Source organism: Taudactylus pleione, unplaced genomic scaffold (genome assembly GCF_031769625.1).
Source record: "Taudactylus pleione unplaced genomic scaffold, aTauple2 ptg000129l, whole genome shotgun sequence".
Taxonomy (NCBI): Eukaryota; Metazoa; Chordata; class Amphibia; order Anura; family Myobatrachidae; genus Taudactylus; species Taudactylus pleione.
In genome coordinates, this window is record NW_028284531.1 from 13,655,604 (window position 1) to 13,674,312 (window position 18,709).

The window sequence follows — 18,709 nt, forward strand, 5'->3', positions numbered from 1 at the left end:
TTTTTGTTTTGCTAAGATCGTGGATGCTACGGAGAGTGGTGCCAGGATGGAGGTGAGTATGGTATCTTTTTTTCAGGGACAGACGTGGATTCTACATGGGAGAAGTGGACCGACCGGCTGGTACAGGTAAGTATGTGTGAGTGGGTTAGGTGTATGGAATAAAGTTTTACTAGATACAGTGTGTGCGTACTGTGGTTTTTTAACTATTTATTTTACAGTGGGGGTATGGATGCCAGACGCCTGCTGGCACTTGTAGTTTCACAAGTGCCAAAGGGCAGGCATGTTGGCAACTGTAGTTCCACTGTAAAATACAATAGTTTTCTCCTATTTTACACTTTATTACCCCTGTACCCACCGCTCCAGTGGTGCAGGGAAGAGCCCCGGGCTTCAGACTAAGCCTGGGGTTTCAGGAGAGGGGAGAACCCTTTTATGAGGGTCCCCACCTCCCTTGTGATCCACGGCTTGGCCTGACCGGCTTGGGGTGAGAAGCTTTGGCCATGGAGACCTGGCTGTGGCATTACACCCTGGTCGGTTTGGTGCTGGTTTTAAATATAGGGGGACCCCTACGTAATTTCTCCCCCCTATATTTAAAACCAGCACTGGCCCTGCAGCCAGTTGCTGGTACCTAATTACGGTAGAACCCTACTTGTTTTTTTCCCTGTCATTTTTGGAACCAGGACTGGCTGACCAGTCCGGGGCTGGTTATGCTTTTGGGGGGGGGGGAAACCTATGTAAGTTTTAATAAAAATTAACCCTTATTTTACAGGTCTAACAAACAAGCAACCTTCACATATTTCACTGATATGTGCAGGCTGCTAGCTCGGGAGAGATTTGCAGAGAGAAAACACTGCAATCTCGGGTGAGTAATCTCATCTGAACTTGCAACCTGATCTGCATCACCATCGGAAAACTCACTTTCAGCTAAACTCACGTCTTAGTAAATTTGCGAGATGAAAAACGGGAAAATCACCCAAGATTCGGCGATGCAAATCAAAATTTAAAAAAGCAAAACTCAACCAAACTTGAATCTTAGTAAATTTACCCCCATGAGTCAGGAATCTGCAACTACCGAGGAAGTATTGGAAATAATTGTCAATGCCAGATAGTTTAAATAGGGTGCCAGAGTCCTAGGAGTTCTATAATTGGTTAAAAGTAGTCACATGAGCCTTAATCTTCACGCAAGATGGAGGCTCTCATGCAGCAATCCCTGCATGGGATCATGGGGTCAATGGGAGGTGGTAAATCAGTAACAAAGTCTTGGTTATATGTGGCCACAGTTTGTTTGAGTCTGAATCTTTGGAGGTGACATTTTTTTATATCTTCTGGCCAAAAGGCAATACTTGATTCAAACAAGAAAAGAATAATGACCAGCGGAGGTTCATGCACTGAGCAGATTGGAGATACAGCAGGTATTTGTGATCGATGTAAATGGTCACTGGAAAATTAACACCTTCACTCTACAGGAGCCATTTGCATTGCAAAAAGTCTCTTATCCACAGTGGTATTATTCTTTTTATTTTAAGACAGAAACTGAAATAAAGGTTTTTTTTTTATTTGAAAACCTTTAGTTTTCTCTTTAGGCCAGACTTTAGGATTAGAACCCATTATGAAGTAATAGGAGCCATGAGGGAATAAAAACACAGATACATTTCCAGTAACAATTTGCAAAGCCCCAAAAATGATGATTTTAAGGAGGTTGGGGGCAAACAATGATTGCTTGAACTTTCTCTGGATCCATTTGGAGTCCAGTGCCAAAATATATGTATCCAAGGAATGGTATAGAGTCTAACTTGAACAGACATTTCTTCAACTTACAGTAGAATTTGTTCTGACAAAAACAGATGAGCATCTCCTTGGCATGACCCTGATGAGAAGAAAGATATTTGGAGACGGTCAGAATGCCATCAAGATAAACAACTACAGTGTCATACAGCAGATCGAATGTTAAAAAAAAAAAAAAAATTAAACATGGCAGGCACGTTACAGAGTTCAAAGGGCCTGACTTGATATTCATACTGCCCTTCTCGAGTATAAAAAGAATGAGGTTATAAAACCCTCATAAATCTAACTTGGTAAATCCTAGGTTTCCTTGATCTGGTCAAAAAGCTCTGATATGGGAGGGAGCGGATACTGGCCTTTGATGGTAATAGAATTCAAGTCTTTCTAATCAATTTAGGAATGAAGCGGTTGGGTACGGGATGCCAGAGCTTGGGATCCTGGCGATCAGAATCCTGACACCGACATACCGACAGGGTTAGGTTACCGATACCTGTCAGTCAGTATCCTATACCTAAAAAAGAAAAAATAGGAGCGCTGACCGCATATAATAACCACAGCTAAATTATTCACATTAGTAGAAACGAATGATAAGACACCACATCTAAAATGACATATGTCTATGATAAAAAATCATCATGAGAGTATATACTATTTGAATAGCGGAACCAGCTGTATGCAATAGAAGAGCAGATACCTAATAATCACAAAGCATGTGCATAAACTACTTTTTGGTACAGTATATCTCAATGAACACAAAGTAAAGTACACACACTCCTAGGGTTATAAAGCTGTGTTCATTAACAGCTTATGAGAATTCTCAACAGTCTTTGTTTGAAAGCGTCTTGGTTAATAAATGTTAGTAGAAATGTCCCAACATCAATACAAAGCTGATTTATATCAGAAAAACTGTCGCTGTTAGAAATAAAAATATGGTATCCTTGCGCTATCTGAGTAGTTAATGATCAGAATAAAGATTTCTGTTTCCCAATCAGAAATGACTAGAAAATGTAGTCCACAATCCAGCAACATATCGTTTGGTTAGCAGTAATTAGTATTGCCGTGTACGGCTATTATTTGTACAGTCCTCTAACTCTCCATTCACTTACGTGACACTGGAGTAGTTACATGTCCGGGTATACTGGGGCCCCATATTTATGTACCTGCTCCAGAAAATGCTGCATATAATGGAACTTATCTGTCTTGCTTCAGTCACCGTCTGTCTCCACAGGAGCTTCATGTGGGTAGATAACCGGACCGACGCATGCACCTTCCTCCCATCTCACACACTGACATCGGTGTGCAGACACATGATGCAGAGATCTTGGCAAGTGCGGATTTTCTTATTAGGTCAGGTGTCCTCATGCTGGTATTCCCACAGGGGGTTAGACTTGACGCATTTCTCAGCCTCAATCGAACGGCTGTTTCCTCAGAAGTCACATAATTCTGGAAGCTTGGTAAATACTGAGGCTTCCTTAATCTGGTTAACAAGCTCTGAGATGGGAGGGAGTGGAAACTGCCCTTTGATGGTAATAGAATTCAAGCCTTTGTAATCAATATAGGAATGAAGCGGTTGGGTACAGGATGCCAGCACTTGGGATCCTGGCGGTCAGAATGCTGAAGCCAGCATCCCGACAGGTTACCGCACATGTACTGTAGTGTGTTTTATTCCTGAGTAGACCAATGTAGTGTGTTTTAATCTTGTGGAGGTCAATGTAGTGTGTTTTATTCCTGTGGAGGCCAATGTAGTGTGTTTTATTCCTGTGGAGGCCAATGTAGTGTTTTATTCCTGTGGAGGCCAATGTAGTATGTGTTATTCCTGTGGAGGCCAATGTAGTGTGTTTTATTCCTGTGGAGGCCAATGTAGTGTGTTTTATTCCTGTGGAGCTAATGTAGTGTGTTTATTCCTGTGGAGGCCAATATAGTGTTTTATTCCTGTGGAGGCCAATGTAGTGTGTGTTATTCCTGTGGAGGCCAATGTAGTGTGTTTTATTCCTGTGGAGGCCAATGTAGTGTGTGTTATTCCTGTGGAGGCCAATGTAGTGTGTTTTATTCCTGAGGAGACCAATGTAGTGTGTTTTATTCCCGTGGAGGCCAATGTGTGTGTATTATTTCTGTGGAGGCCAATGTAGTGTATTTTATTCCTGAGGAGACCAATGTAGTGTATTTTATTCCTGAGGAGACCAATGTAGTGTGTGTTATTCCTGTGGAGGCAAATATGTGTGTATATTTTTATGTGGGAGCCAATGTTTATGTTTTTTCACTGGTCACACATACCGCATAGCCGGATAGTGTGACTTGACAATTTTAAAATCTTGTGTAGTGTGCCTCAAGTTGAAAAGGTTGAAAATCACTGTCCTAAACACTGGTGCAGTTATTTTCTAAGTTTTGCTAGCTGGTCATTAGTGTTACTACCTCTTTTTCTATTCAAGAATGAAAGAGTGGCAGTGGATTCTCTAACAGTTTCAGTCAATATTAATTTCCTTCCTCCTGTGTTTTCCTTTTGTATTCCTTTGTTATACAATACACCTTTCATTGATTTTTATTGTAATATCCATACATTTATAGCCCTCATTTTCACTACATAATCACAGTTTGAAACATTTTTCAATTTTGGTGGCATTCGTATAATTGCTGCTCGGAACTATGCCAGTGCTCCTATATATCTTTTTTTATTTTATATATATTATGTTTAGGTTCTATCTAATACTTCTTATATATTTCTTTTTCATTATGCCTCAGATTTGCCTGACCTTTAACGGCTTATTGATCAAACAAGATTTACACCTACAAACAGCACGGCTTCAGCATTCCTGCATCTGCGCTGTATGGATCACTGGAACGTATATATTACCAAGGATCTATTCTGTCTACTTTTAATGATTGCAGAAATGAAAGGGTACTAGTGCTAATGTATGGAATGAACAAAACACACACACACACACACACACACTACAACAGCATTACATGACTACACATGCACAATGCAGATGTTTATAAAAATGTATACATGCAGTAGATATTTATTAGAACTTTTTTCTTTTCAAAACAGTATGGTAAGTATTTTGTTATAAATAATTTAACTTGTCGCACTGAAGGCCCATATTCAGTTCTGCTGAGCATGAATGTATGGAACCAGATGCTCAGACTATAAAAAAACTAAAACTAAAACAGAAAGGTGGAAATAAATAAAGTATTACAAAATAAATGTATCTTACTTGCACTCAGGACCTCATTCAGAGCCGGACGCTATCAGCCGTTCGCTCGTACACATTCGATTGCTTTAAACCACACATGCATCCGGTTCTCATTGCGCATGTGCGGCCGGATCGTTGCGGTCATTTTTCGTTCGCTCTTATACACAGCGAACAGGAAGTGACCTATGTCATTTGATCGACAGAATGTTCCGTTTATGGGTGGTAACGGGGGTGGAGATGAGAAAACGCAGGTGTGGCAAAGGCGTTTTTTGGGCGTACATGTATTATCTTGTGCGAACATCCAATGTGGACGCTATTTTGTACACGTCACTGTGTGATCCAATTTCCATTAAGATGGCTGTTGTTGTGCCAGAGGTGGAGGGACCTGATGTTCCAGCAGGAAGGGAGGCCAGCTCAAACATGTGCTGGCGAACGAGCTGCTCCAGGGCATTTGCTATTCGCACGTTGGCCCCAGTATTTTCCGCCAGGGCCTTAGCAATGGTCACGTTGGCCGCAGCACTTTGCTCTAGGGCGTATGCCACCCGTAGCAGATTGGCGTCCATCCTCAGCAGAATCTCGGTGTGCTGATCCGATTTAAAATTGAGATCAGTGAGGAGGGCCACTGCCTACGAGGGGGAATGCCCTGGACTGTCTGCCACAGGGTCCCCAGCTGGATCTACTGCTTCCTCCCCTGCAGAGCCAGAAGAAATTCTGTGGCCAAAGCTCACCTCTGGAGCAGACTCATCCGCCTGTGTCTCTGTGAGAAAAAGAGAAAAGAGTTGTTAACATTACAACATTTACCTGGGGCAACATGAGGAGCCGCAAAGTCTGGCATGTCGGTATCCATGTTCGACACGCCAAACACCTCCTCATACTGCACACACCCCTGGGCCAGCTCCTCCAAATCTGTGAGCTCAAGTGACACAGGGGTGGGACCCCTATCTGTTCCCCCTGCATGCCTAGCCCTATCAGCCATTTTTTGTTTAAGCCGATATTTGTAGTCGCTCCATCTGTTGGTTAAAAAGTAGGCATTATTACTGCAGTATTTGGACCAGTAACCATTTTCTAATCAAATGTAGTTTTGACGTACCGGCGTTTGACCTCCCGGGTTGAACGTTCAAACTCACCCACACCATTGACAGCACTGGCTATGTCGTCCCACAGTTTCCATCTCTGGGTTGCACCCATATTCCTTGGTGCCTGTGCCAGGTTGTCATTGCATATTTGGACCAAAACTTCCATCTCCTTCCTTGTGAATTGGGGCTGTCTTTTCTTTTTGGCCCTAGTTTGCCTACTAGGCCCAGCAGCCTCTTCCATGGCATCCTCCACACCTTTTTTTAAAATGGCAGAAAATATTAAAAAGTTAAATGTTTCCAAATGTAATGTTAAACATAGGCATTTTCACATAATTTTGTAAATACTTACATGGCGCCTCTTGGCTAGTTCTTTGCTGCTCTGTACTCATTGTGCTTTCGCAATGTAGCAGACCAATTTAGGTTGTCAGTGACGTTTTTAGACATGCGTCAGCATTATTCGGCCGAATCATTCCTTGTGCGCTCCTATTGTCCGTCCTTAATTTGAGCGGGAAAATAAAGCCTATTTATGGCTTGGTGTGACTCCATTCGAGGTGGCATTTTTGGATTGTTGGAGGTTTTTCGGTGTAGTGGTTTGTTAGTTCTTTGCTGGTTTCTGGAAGGAGTAGTTTGTATTTTTTTGACGTTTGGTTTTTTCTTACTTTGTTTCTTTACGTTAGCATTTTTGCATTTTTTTTTTACTCTTTTTAGTTATATTTTTGAGTAAGTATTTCCAAAATTCCCCTAAAAATTTAATAATAAATAGTTTACATTTCATTTTTTAAATGTTTTTTTTTTTCAGTTATTTTGGCAGTGACCAAGTGACCTTTTCTAACTTTGGGATATTTGTCTGTTTTTGGTAAGTGTTTTTGGTTTTAAGAATTAACAAATTCGATGTGTTGGTCTTAGCATATGTTTCGTTAAGTAATGTGTGTTCTTTTCAGGGTAAAATCATGTCTTAACTCTATATGTAGCATACTATTTTGCGAACTAATGTGTGTTCTTTTCAGTGTAAAATCATGTCTTAACTCTATATGTAGCGTACTATTTTGCGAACTAATGTGTGTTCTTTTCAGTGTAAAATCATGTCTTAACTCTATATGTAGCGTACTATTTTGCGAACTAATGTGTGTTCCCTTCTCTAAATTTTCCACAACTAGATTTGGCTTAATTCCTAGTTTTTTAAATTAATCTAAAAAATATTTTCATCTTTTGTAATGTAGGTTTCTTTTCACATGACACGACCCAAGCCTGTAAGAATCTTTGGTTTGCTTTGAAAAGATTAGTATATTTTTCTGAACACATTTGTCTAAAACAATAACTACCTGGCTTAACATTTCAGGTTGATGTTGGTCGTATTATATTGGCCATGGTTCCAGAACCCGACCAACCTCAACTTCGTCCCAGGCGTAGGCCTCGTAGGCGTGCAAGGCCCCAGATATATAGAACATGTGTCACCCTTTTTGGAATGCAAGATGATGAGGTGTTAAGGCGATACCGTCTTTCGCCACAAATCATCATAGACACTCTCTCATTAATAGAGAGTGATCTTGAACGGCAAATTGACAGTCCTACAGCAATACCACCACTTACGCAATTAAGTAATTAATTGTTACATTTTTGTGCCTCAGAATCCTTTCAAACCACCGTGGGAATAGTGGCAGGAATATCCCAATCCTCCTTTTCAAGGATCCTGAGGGCAGTGATGGAGGCACTTTTTAAACACCTCCATCATTTTATTAAAATGCCATTGGATATGGGTTCCCTTAATGTGGTGAAGGCTAATTTTTACCAAATTGCTGGCTTCCCACACATGATAGGGGTTGTGGATGGCACTCACATACCACTTCAGCCTCCAGCAAGGCTGGAGGCTATATTTAGGAACCGAAAGCACTTTCACTCGATGAATGTAATGGTGGTATATGATGCCTCCCTCCAGATCCTGTCCCTGAATGCCAAATTCCCAGGCAGTGCACATGATTCCTTCGTCATCCGGCAATCACGGATTTGGCACAAATTAAACAACCTACAAGCTGGTGATGCGTGGCTTCTGGGTAAGTTGACACCTTCTGTTGAAACCAATGCAAAGCTTGGTACACAATGGTCCTGATGTTTTGTTTTATTTTTTCACAGGAGACAGTGGTTACCCTTGCACACCCTGGCTGCTCACTCCTTATTTGGTTCCCACACCAGGGCCACAAAGTCAGTATAATTCCGCACTTACAGCCACCAGGCAGGTGGTGGAGCGCTGTATCGGCCTTTTAAAAGGCCGATTCAGATGCCTCCACCGCTCTGGCGGCAACCTCATGTATTTGCCGGCTATGGTTTCCAAAATTGTGGTCCTGTGTGGGATTTTTCACAACATTGCCATAAGGAGTGGTGTCCCAATGCAGCCAGAGGATGCCTTGTCTGAGGACGGCCCCCCCAAGGTTGGTCGGAGGTCAGTATGTGGGGGGGCCATACGCGATCAAGTTGTTGCAAGATTTTTTAGGTCATTATTTCAACAAATTTATTTAATTGACACAATGTAGACATGTAATATTTTAATGTACAATTTTAACTTGTTTTTTTGTTTGTTTGTTTTATTCCCTAAAATGACCATACAAATCCATGCATACTACCTGATCCACAAAAATGACTTTATGTGCACACATTGGATATAACTTCGGGAACACTGATTTCTTCTCCTCATTTGTGGATTCATGTTGGCATGCTACTTCTTCAAACAGTTCCTGATTTTTTTTTTGTGGTTTTGGGTGATTTTTGGACTTTTGTGTGTGTGTTTGCAATGTTTGAATTTATTGTGTCAATTCACTTGGTGTTTATTATTTGTGTGCATTAAAATTATTTTTTACGTTACCCAACCATTTCCATCGTCAATTACAACGTTTCAAAAAATACAAAGTTGCTTAATGCCTAATACTGTAATTTCTTAATTTGTAATCTTTAGTACCCTGCTTTGTTGCTCAAAACAGACCCCAAAGGTATTATGCTGAATCAGTATGTTGTAAATTCTAGGCCTAAGCAGGTAGCTTTAATTTTTACATTACCCCCCCAAAAAAATAATCTCTTTTGAAGGTTCATTCTACAAACCTATTGGTATTGTTATGTGTTAAATGTGCAAGCTTACATACTTATTTGAGCTTTCTTCAAACAAATGTACATTACTTAAAAACTCAGGGACAAATAGTAGACTTATGTAAGGTTCAACAAACTAAGATTTACAGACAAGGAATGAGACTTAAATAAATCAAAATAAACTTTATTTTTATGGGTTTTTTTTGGGTAAAGTGAAAAAAATTAGTGGCGCAGGATGGCCAAAAGATGGTCCATTGCCACCAGCATGGCAATGACATGCCCCCGTATCTCGATTAATCCTGCAGCAAAGGCCTCGTTCCGCCTCTGTTCCTCTGTGGGTTTAAAAAATGTGCGGATTACTAAAATGACACCTTCATTTAGATTATAACAACCAACCAAAATTTCAGACTATACCAAAAAAATAAAACAGTTACCAAACCATGTCCAAAACAAAAGGAATGCAAAAAGAAAAGCTTTAAAACAAATAAGGTCCCAAAAAGACTAAAGAAAATCATTAAAAAAAAAACTAAGACATTTGTTGGTAGCGTAAACAAGAAATACACAAGTGTGAGTGTTTGGACATGTGTCATATGTGTAAGGGGAAAACATCCTTGACATTGTTTCACAAAGATATATTTAAAAAACTTTGGAACTACTTTACTATTTTGAACTGCACAGGCAAAAGGACAACATCAACCAAAATAACAGAAACATAACCAAAAACCATAGTTTAAAAGATAAACATACCGGGAACATTGCTGACTGGGCCTGGAGCCCCGAATTCCGCCTCATCAGAGGTGGGCCAGTGGCTGCGGGAAGGAGGAGGGGTACTGTGGGATAAAGTGGAGGGTGAGGAAAATAGGAGTTGGAGTGGAGGGGGAAGTTGGAGGGATGTTAATGTGAGGAGAGGGAGGGGACTGACGGGCGGCAAGGTCTGGGGTGGAGGGGGAATTTGGGGCAGAGTGGGCAGAGGATGTTTGGGTGGGAGTGGGGAATAGGGGTCGAGACACACGTCTGCGCCGTGTGAGTCTCCGCTCTGCCCCTAAATGATGGCGAAAAACATGAGTAATTACAATTTGCCTTTTAGTCTTTTGATTTTAACCCAAAAATTTGTACACAAACAGGGCTATACTGTAAACAAGCACACGCAAGTATGTCCAAATAAAACAAACAGGGCTATACTGTAAACATGCACACGCAAGTATGAGAATCCAAAAACAAACAGGGCTATACTGTAAGCATACACACGCAAGTATGAGAATCCAAAAACAAGCAGGGCTATACTGTAAGCATGCACACGCAAGTATGAGAATCCAAAAACAATCAGGGCTATACTGTAAACATGCACACGCAAGTATGAGAATCCAAAAACAAACAGGGCTATACTGTAAACATGCACATGCAGGTATGAGAATACAAAAACACAAATAAAAAAATAACCATACACAGAAACACTTACTATGAACTATTTGGAGACGCAAACGGGCCAGCAGGCATGGGGATCTGCGCCTCAGATCGGACCACCTTCTTTCAAGTTGGCCGATATTTCTGCGGTAGCCGATCGAATGCAGGCGGCGCCGCACCTCCGCGTAGGCCAGCCGCTTGCGGAGGTTAGTGATGGGGCGAGGATAATTTGTGATTCTCTGGTCCATCACTTCAGTGAGGACCAGGAGTTCACGGCGACAAAAAGCGGCGGCTCTCATGATGGCAATGATTTTTTTTACACAAACCAGTTTTAATAAAGGTCCTAGAAAAAATTTGATTGGCTAATGTACTTTGTAAATTAACAGGAACAATTTTATTGGTTATTGTATGAGCCATGTGACCTACACCCTCACAAATATAATGTGAGTTATGATAGGCTTGATGCAGTGACATACGTAAGCTAATTTAAATATCAAACTTAAAGTATTTAAATATGCCTATAAAAAAAAAAACGCAAAACAATACCAGCATTCTAACAAACTATTAATTTAAAAAAACCATCCCCTTGGTCAAACCGTACGTATTCTGCGGAAGAAATGACACACACTAACAAGAATAAAGTTTATTGACAGTGAAAAAAAAACCACGATTGCAAACGTGAATAACAATTAAGGTAATTAATATAGTGATTGCCAGTAATCGATTCAAGTATGTTTGCAGAATGAAATAGCAGGCAATCGAAAACTGACAGGGCCACTTCCGGAATTGACTTGTGCGAGCGCTCAATGCAACCAAAGAGGAGACGGACGTTCGCTATTTTGAACGCTCGCTAGCTAGAGGAGGGGTTGGGAGAATATGGGGCGGAAGGTTAGCTACGAGCGAGTGCTTAAATTTTTATTTTTTCGCTCGTACGGCGGACGAGCGAACGGCCACTTGCATCCGTGTCTGAATCAGGCCCTCAGTGAATATCATTTATGAAGCGCAGTTGTGCCTATATGGCCTGCCGAGTGCACACTAAGGTGCATGTCTACATGTGTGCTCTCATGCCTAAACACACTAGAGGCGGGATGCATGCCTCATTGCATTCGGGATGCAATGGATCCCGCCACTGTTCGCATGCATGCCGGCGTTCATTATGCCGGTATGCATGAAAGAATGCACATAGGACTGCTCTCTCGGTAAGAGTGGTCCTTTGTGAACGAGGAACTTCTAGGTCTATGTCCCAGAAAGTCTCTCTGGTGTCATTCTGTGCTTGCGCAGAATGACACACGCGCCGCGGGGGTTGTTAGGAGGGATCCAATTTATAGGATAACGCCATCTGAAGATGGTGTTACCCACCGCATCCAAGCCCTGGAGTGCATTGCATTCCGAGGCTTGGTGCATATGAGAAATGGGGTCAAGCCCACATTTTCGGGGTTTGACCGCATTTCTCCCTTTGCTGCATCCCGCCCTAGAAGTGTGTCTAGGTGGTAAATTTACTAAAGATCAATTTTAATCCATTAAAAATCAATCAACATCGATGTTGTGTTTCAAGGGATAAAGTTACACATTTACTAACAGACAATAATTTTTTTTAATATATTGATTTTTTAAGTGATAATTAATGTGCGACATTTACTGAAACTCAACATCCATGTTGATCGATATGAAATCGATCAGAAACGGCATTTAGTACATTTACCCCTAGGTGTGAGGCAGAAAACTCTAGAGGTGCACTGTGCAAAATCATAATGAAGCTAGTACAAACTCCAGCGACTTTAGTACTGTACCAGCCCTAAATCTTTTATTGAAATAAAGTACTTATTTTCCTCCTAAGACACTGCCTGGTTTATCTTCTTGTATGGTTTATTTGCATTATGAGTGTGACAGGACATTGTTACGGTCTTTATTACAAATGTCATGTTTATTACATTTCTTAGGATGCACCTAGAAATACACTTAGAAATTGCTTATATGCAACAAGAAGGAGTAAAAAGTTCCCACTAAAAGTACAGGATGAAACCCAAAGACTGTCCGCTCCAGCTAATGCAAAAAGGAAGACCTGGGCATCGGAGGGCTCGCTGAACCTAAAGAGCACAGGTAAGTAATAGTTGAGATTTTATTTGGGCACAATCAGTTTTGGGCGCAATTAGCCTGTAATGTATTGTATATATGCAGAGGCATCACTAGGGTTGGTTTTATCTGGAGCTGTAACTCATGTTGTCACCTCCCCCCCCACCAAAAAAAAAATTTTGAAAACAAAATCAAATACAGGGGTAAACGCAGGAATTTATGGGGGGTTTATACACACACAAATATATACATACACACACATATACACATACATACCTTATACACACACACATATATACTGTATATACCGTATACACACATATGTCACATATATATTACAAACAAACTTACCCTGCAGTAGATATGATGGGGACAGGACCTATCAGGCTGGCATCACCATGCAATTAGGCCCCTCCCCCTCAGCGAGTCAATCAGGAGGTGGCAGGGCCAAATTATGTGATTCTAATTGATTGGCGTCATGTTGGCTTCACCTCCTCCTTATTGACCGGCGAATCATGGCAATTTGCCGTGAGGTGGGCGGGGCTTAACATGGTGTTGCCTTGCCCTGCACTTCAGTCTGTCAGAGGGATGGGGTTTTGCGGTATGAGTGTGCGACTTTTGGTGTCACCATCTTGGAGGGTGACACCCGGTGTGGCCCACACCCCGCTAATGATGCCACTGTATATATGTATTTAACAAAAGTGTCTTTAAATGCTTCCTCATAATCTGTTACGTATATTTCTGTAAGAATATTGATTCTGAAGTGAAGCTGCATTAATAGCTGGAATACAATGGGGACTGTGAGCAGTACAATCTGTGAAATACTTCTGAAAATGAGCATCACCACAAGTGGATGACCTCTGATAATTAACAACATACAGTACAGACAGAACTACGGTGCTGAGACAGACGGATCTCTTTGTACAGACGCAGGGGGTGAGACAGGCTCCCAGCACTCAGACCCATCTCCATGTGTGCCTCTCCAGCCATTGACCACACCGCACGTCACTGGTGTCATAGGCATCTCAGGGAGGTGACAATGTGATTGAACTGTAATGTTCTGCGTTGTGGGAGTGTCGTGAGCATGCACCCAGAGTTCCGTGATATTGCGTATGGAGAAGAGAAGCCTGCATCAGACGAACCTCTTGCTCCCAGCTGGTGTGAGTGCAGATACTAATGATGATGGCTGCGGATGTGGATGGAAGCTGGAAGCCGCCAATATACTCGCATTAGCCCTACAGCAGCTCGCATTAGAATACGGTAGTATATCAAGCTCCCGAGGCATCACACAAACACAACCACTTTATGTCTAACTCAGAATCAGCCCAAATATGTGGTTCTTAAAATGAAACTAACTTTAATATCGAAGCAAAGTTTAATTCTAATTGTATAAACTGTAATATGTTTGTGTTTTGTAATGTATTACATTGACTTTTTTGAGACATTTTACATAAAGTATCTGGAAGAGAAAGGGGGTGTAAATACTGTGCATTACAAGTCACTGTTCTGCTGACTCTTGTTGCTAAATAAGCAATAACGCAAATAATATAAAGTACTATAAAAATGTAGGTTAGAAGCATACTGAGCAAAGCTCACTCCGCAGATACATGGAATACCAGAGCAAATGATTAAACCAGGAGCAAGTCTCTGCGGCTGCACAGTCAGCGTGTGGGAGACAGAAGGATAAAATCAGAAGGAATAAATATTGGTCTGTGTGAAGGGGAGATACAAGCAGGTCTGGGGTTTGTAGCATGGAGGTCACTGTTTATTGATGGAGATGCAAAAATGCTGCACTTGGGCAATTTTCACACTGATTACAAGAAGTTTAATATAAATCACTTAGACTGTTTTATTTACTTACAGGTGATATTTAGGGTAGCTAGTATTGCAAGTGTTTCATAAGAAAATAAAGCAACACTTTCACTCACATACTCTCTAATACATCAATATGAATTGAGCTGCATCGACTAAACAATAAAATTGAGCATCTGCCAGCATTAAGATTTGCCAAGAAGAAATTCACTGTATATGATGCTACAGATTGCTACTGTATGCAAACACAACACAGACAAGAAATATTGTCCATGGTATAAGGTTTCTTATAATGCTGCATGCATCAGCCATACTTGCCCACTTTCTGGCTGCATCCTCTGGGAGGGGGCAGCCAGGTCAGTACAGTGGGGGTAGTGGCACACCATAAGTGATTAGTGCGGGGGCGTGACAGTGCGATCATGTCATAGTGGCCCCGCCTTTGCTATACAATGCCGGTACTGCTGCCATTGAACAACGGTGGGAGTAACTATGGTAACGCGATTGAACATGAATCGTGTCATAGGTCGCCCGGACCGCCTATTTAACTTGGGAAGTGAGCGGCTCTGGGCAGAAGAGGTGCAGCTCTGGGAGACTTGAGCGCTCTACTGAGGAGCCGGTAGTCCCACCAGAGGTTTGGGAGCCTCCCTGCCATTCCGGGAGAGTAAGCAAGTTTGGCATCAGTTAGGAGCAGTATTGGATCTATAATGTATGCGGGGTCTATGTGGTCCCTGGGGTCAATGGGGGTTCCAGACCGCACACTCGGCACCCAGGATGTGTGCAGCAGGTCCCCCGTATTTAATCTCTCTGTGGTGTCATCTTCCGAGTAATATCTTCCGGAATATGGCGCAGGTAGTAGAAAGATCTTGGTACTGTGCCAGAGCCTTTGTTATCTTTTATGCATGTGCCATCTTTCAGGATATCACATGGAAGATGTCATTGCCGGCAGTCGGCAGGGTGGCATACTTTAGGTAGGGATTTAAATAACTGACCTGGGAACTCTCACCTGTCTGCAGGTCAAGGAAATTAGGGCCTGATTCAGACACACTCGCGAGCGGCTGTCCACTCGCAAGTGGGTCGATGGTCTGCACTGAGCATGCGCACGACGGAGGGAGCTCCGTCGTGCGCATGCGCCAGACGCGACGAGCTAAGGACTTTCCTTCGCTCGTTGTGTCTGATCAAAGGGGGCGTGCTGTCGATGTTGATTGACAGCACGCCCCCTTTGGTGGGCGTGCCTCCCTGACAGGGGCGTTCCCAAGGGAACGCCTACCGTCAGAAGCCGGCCCACTGACATCACTAGTGATGTCAGTGGGAGTGATTTTGGCTCTGATAGAAAACCTCAACCGCAGGCTCCGGCTCGCAATGGCGATGGTCACAACCATCGCGGCCATCAAACTGCACGCTCGTATAGGCTGTGGGTGGTGACCCACAGCTATACGAGCGTCCAGGAGGACGCTCCATAATTATGGAGAGCGGCCCTCATTCAGAGCGTGCGCTCTGCTCAGAGCGTACGGCTCTGAATGAGGGCCTTAATCCAGACAGTAGAATAGCTGCTGGTCTGGAGAAGAGCTATCAGTGGATAACACTTTTTAACCATTTCTGTTTAACAGTTAACATATGGTTAATTATCGTTAATTGCTTGTACACAGAGTTATCCATTCTGTATATTATTCAAAGGTTTGATTGTATTTTAGTAAAGGGTTTTACTGTATTAAGAGATTTGTAGCTGTTTTTAGTGACCTATATTTGTTTTTTCCTTTATTCATATATTTAATCATATCTGTAAATTTCCTAAGTTGTATCCATATGAATGCAGCACAACTGATACAATGTCATCAGCATAACAAAAGTTCATCAACATGTGTCTTGATTGCAAAAAAGGATTCGCTAGTAGGTTTGTTTGTTGTAAAAGACCCATTATAATACTGCAAGTATAATCTGCATTCAGGTGCATATTTTTAGTGGTCATGCACATTACAATTTGCATATTTTATGTTAAGCAAATGGGTGTAAGGCCGTGTACACATCAGGTAATATATTCAACTTTATATCGTTCTGATGCTGTTCGGAACAATTTATCGTCCATATCGCTCATTGTGTACTCTCAATTGCGTGTTCGCGACATCGTCCCATCTGATGTGCTGCAAGTCAGATAGGACAGTGTTGCTGATGACCGCATACAGGTGAATGTAGGATGGAAGAGTGTATTGCGCGGGCGAACACCGGATCATGCAGTGTGATCGTTTCATCCGGCATCAGGCCAGCTGGGATACAGGTCATTCTGATGTGTACCCGGCCTAAGCACAACTCCACATGAGCCTCAGGGTATCTCTCTTGTCACAAGTTAAACATAAATACTGGTGAAGATAAAGGAGGAAGAAGAAGAGAAAGAACTAAGAGTGAAGTAGAAAGTAGAAGAAGAAATTAATGCCAATCATTATCCATATTTTTTTATTACATCTTTTGCCTCAGTCATGTCTGTGCTAGTGTAAGCCCTTCCCCTGGTGTACAACTGTGCACCTAAATGTGCAAGGACTGGGACACCCGATTCAGCTTCAGTCATAACCATCGGAAGCAACATCAGGACTTGCACCAGCCTCATGCTACTTTAGGTGCAGAATTTCCATCAGAGTATGGCTTATAATTTACGTGATTAAGCGCCTGAGTCTGGAACCATTCCTGCAACGCACCCGCGACGCTCCCATAACAAAGCCATCAGAGAGAATATCTTCAGACATCTGTTTAGCCACCCCCAGTCACTGTGAATAGTGCTATATGTGATTGCCCACCACCTTTTATTTACTCCTAGTCACTGTCCAGGAACACCAATACATTACAGAGTTGGTGCGCCCAATAAGTACTGCAACTCTGTGCACAGACACCATGGTATGCAAGCGCCATGCCACTTATTAGGGATTTAGACACATGCGCAGTACAAAAAACTCACCAATTTACGTGACCATTGGCATTATATCCGAATCAGAATCAGCCCATAGGCACGAATGTCAGCAGAAAGTACTAACCAATAGGGGGTAGAATTTCTTATTTCCTGCCCCAGCAATAAAATATGACTACAGGCAGGGCCGTAGCTAGGGTAATGCAGCCGGTGCCATCGCACATGGCACCACAGGTCAGGGGGCGCTGTTTGGGCCTGTCAAATTTCTGTTTATGATCATTCTTGCTTGTAGCTTCCTCTTATTTCATCCCCAGCTTCTCCTGGCTTCTCCTATCTCTTCCCTGGCCCTTCCACCTGAAGCCATGGCCCTTTTTTGGGTGCAATATTTCCCCTTTAAAAAATGAGGGGGGCGCCAATGCTCTTTCTGGCACAGGGCACCAAATGTCTAGTTACGGCTCTGACTACAGGAAAACAGATTATTATAGATGCTTTTATACAGTATGTTTAATCTAAGAAAATAGATACTGGTGCTCAGAAAAACAGGTGCCAGTACTGATACAAGATTTATAGTCACTTCCACACATTGGTCTGCAGATTCTTACTGTATTTTAACTAAAATGATTTTGCTGATTTATTCCTGTTTTCAGAACAGTAGTTATACAATTAAAAATTATAGAAAAAAAGTGCTGGCACTGTGTACCTCTGGGTACCACCAGAAGACTGCACTGATTTTTTTCTATTTCTACATTCATCTGAACCTGAATCTGCTAATGCAACAATATTCCCCAGCAGTGTCATTTATTACAGCCCATTCCGTGGCATGAAAGTCCTCCCTATACTGTAATATACATGATAGGTCTCAGGTCTCTTCTTTTGTTGTTGCACACAATGACATATGCTAACTTAATGTCAGGAAAGTTCCAGATGAACCGGAATGACATAAAAACAGCTCAGCCGATTAGTATATTTAATTTATTAGTAGTGGATGACAAGTACATTGCTTCAACCAAACATTGTATAACATTATGTTCCTATTACATGTAACCCCCCTTCAGTGTGCGGTGTGGTACATAGGTGCATTTGGAGTGATACACCTCCTATTGCCTCAGGCTAGCTCTCCAGGGTGTGGGCAATACCTGAGAAGGGGGTCCCTGCCCATGCAGGCTTTATAACAGTCACACATATAGATACAGGTATAGATAGACACATGCAGCAACAGTTCTTTTGAATAACTTGGGCGCCAGACCTTCTCTTATAAAAATAAACCAATTTATTTCTCTCCTCCTGCACATGACTTTACAGGACAAGGATATGGTTACAGCAGCTTCTCCTCTCCCTCCAGCTCAGATACTTGGCATGTCAGATGGTATATGACAATCTTATGGATATGGTTACATTACATC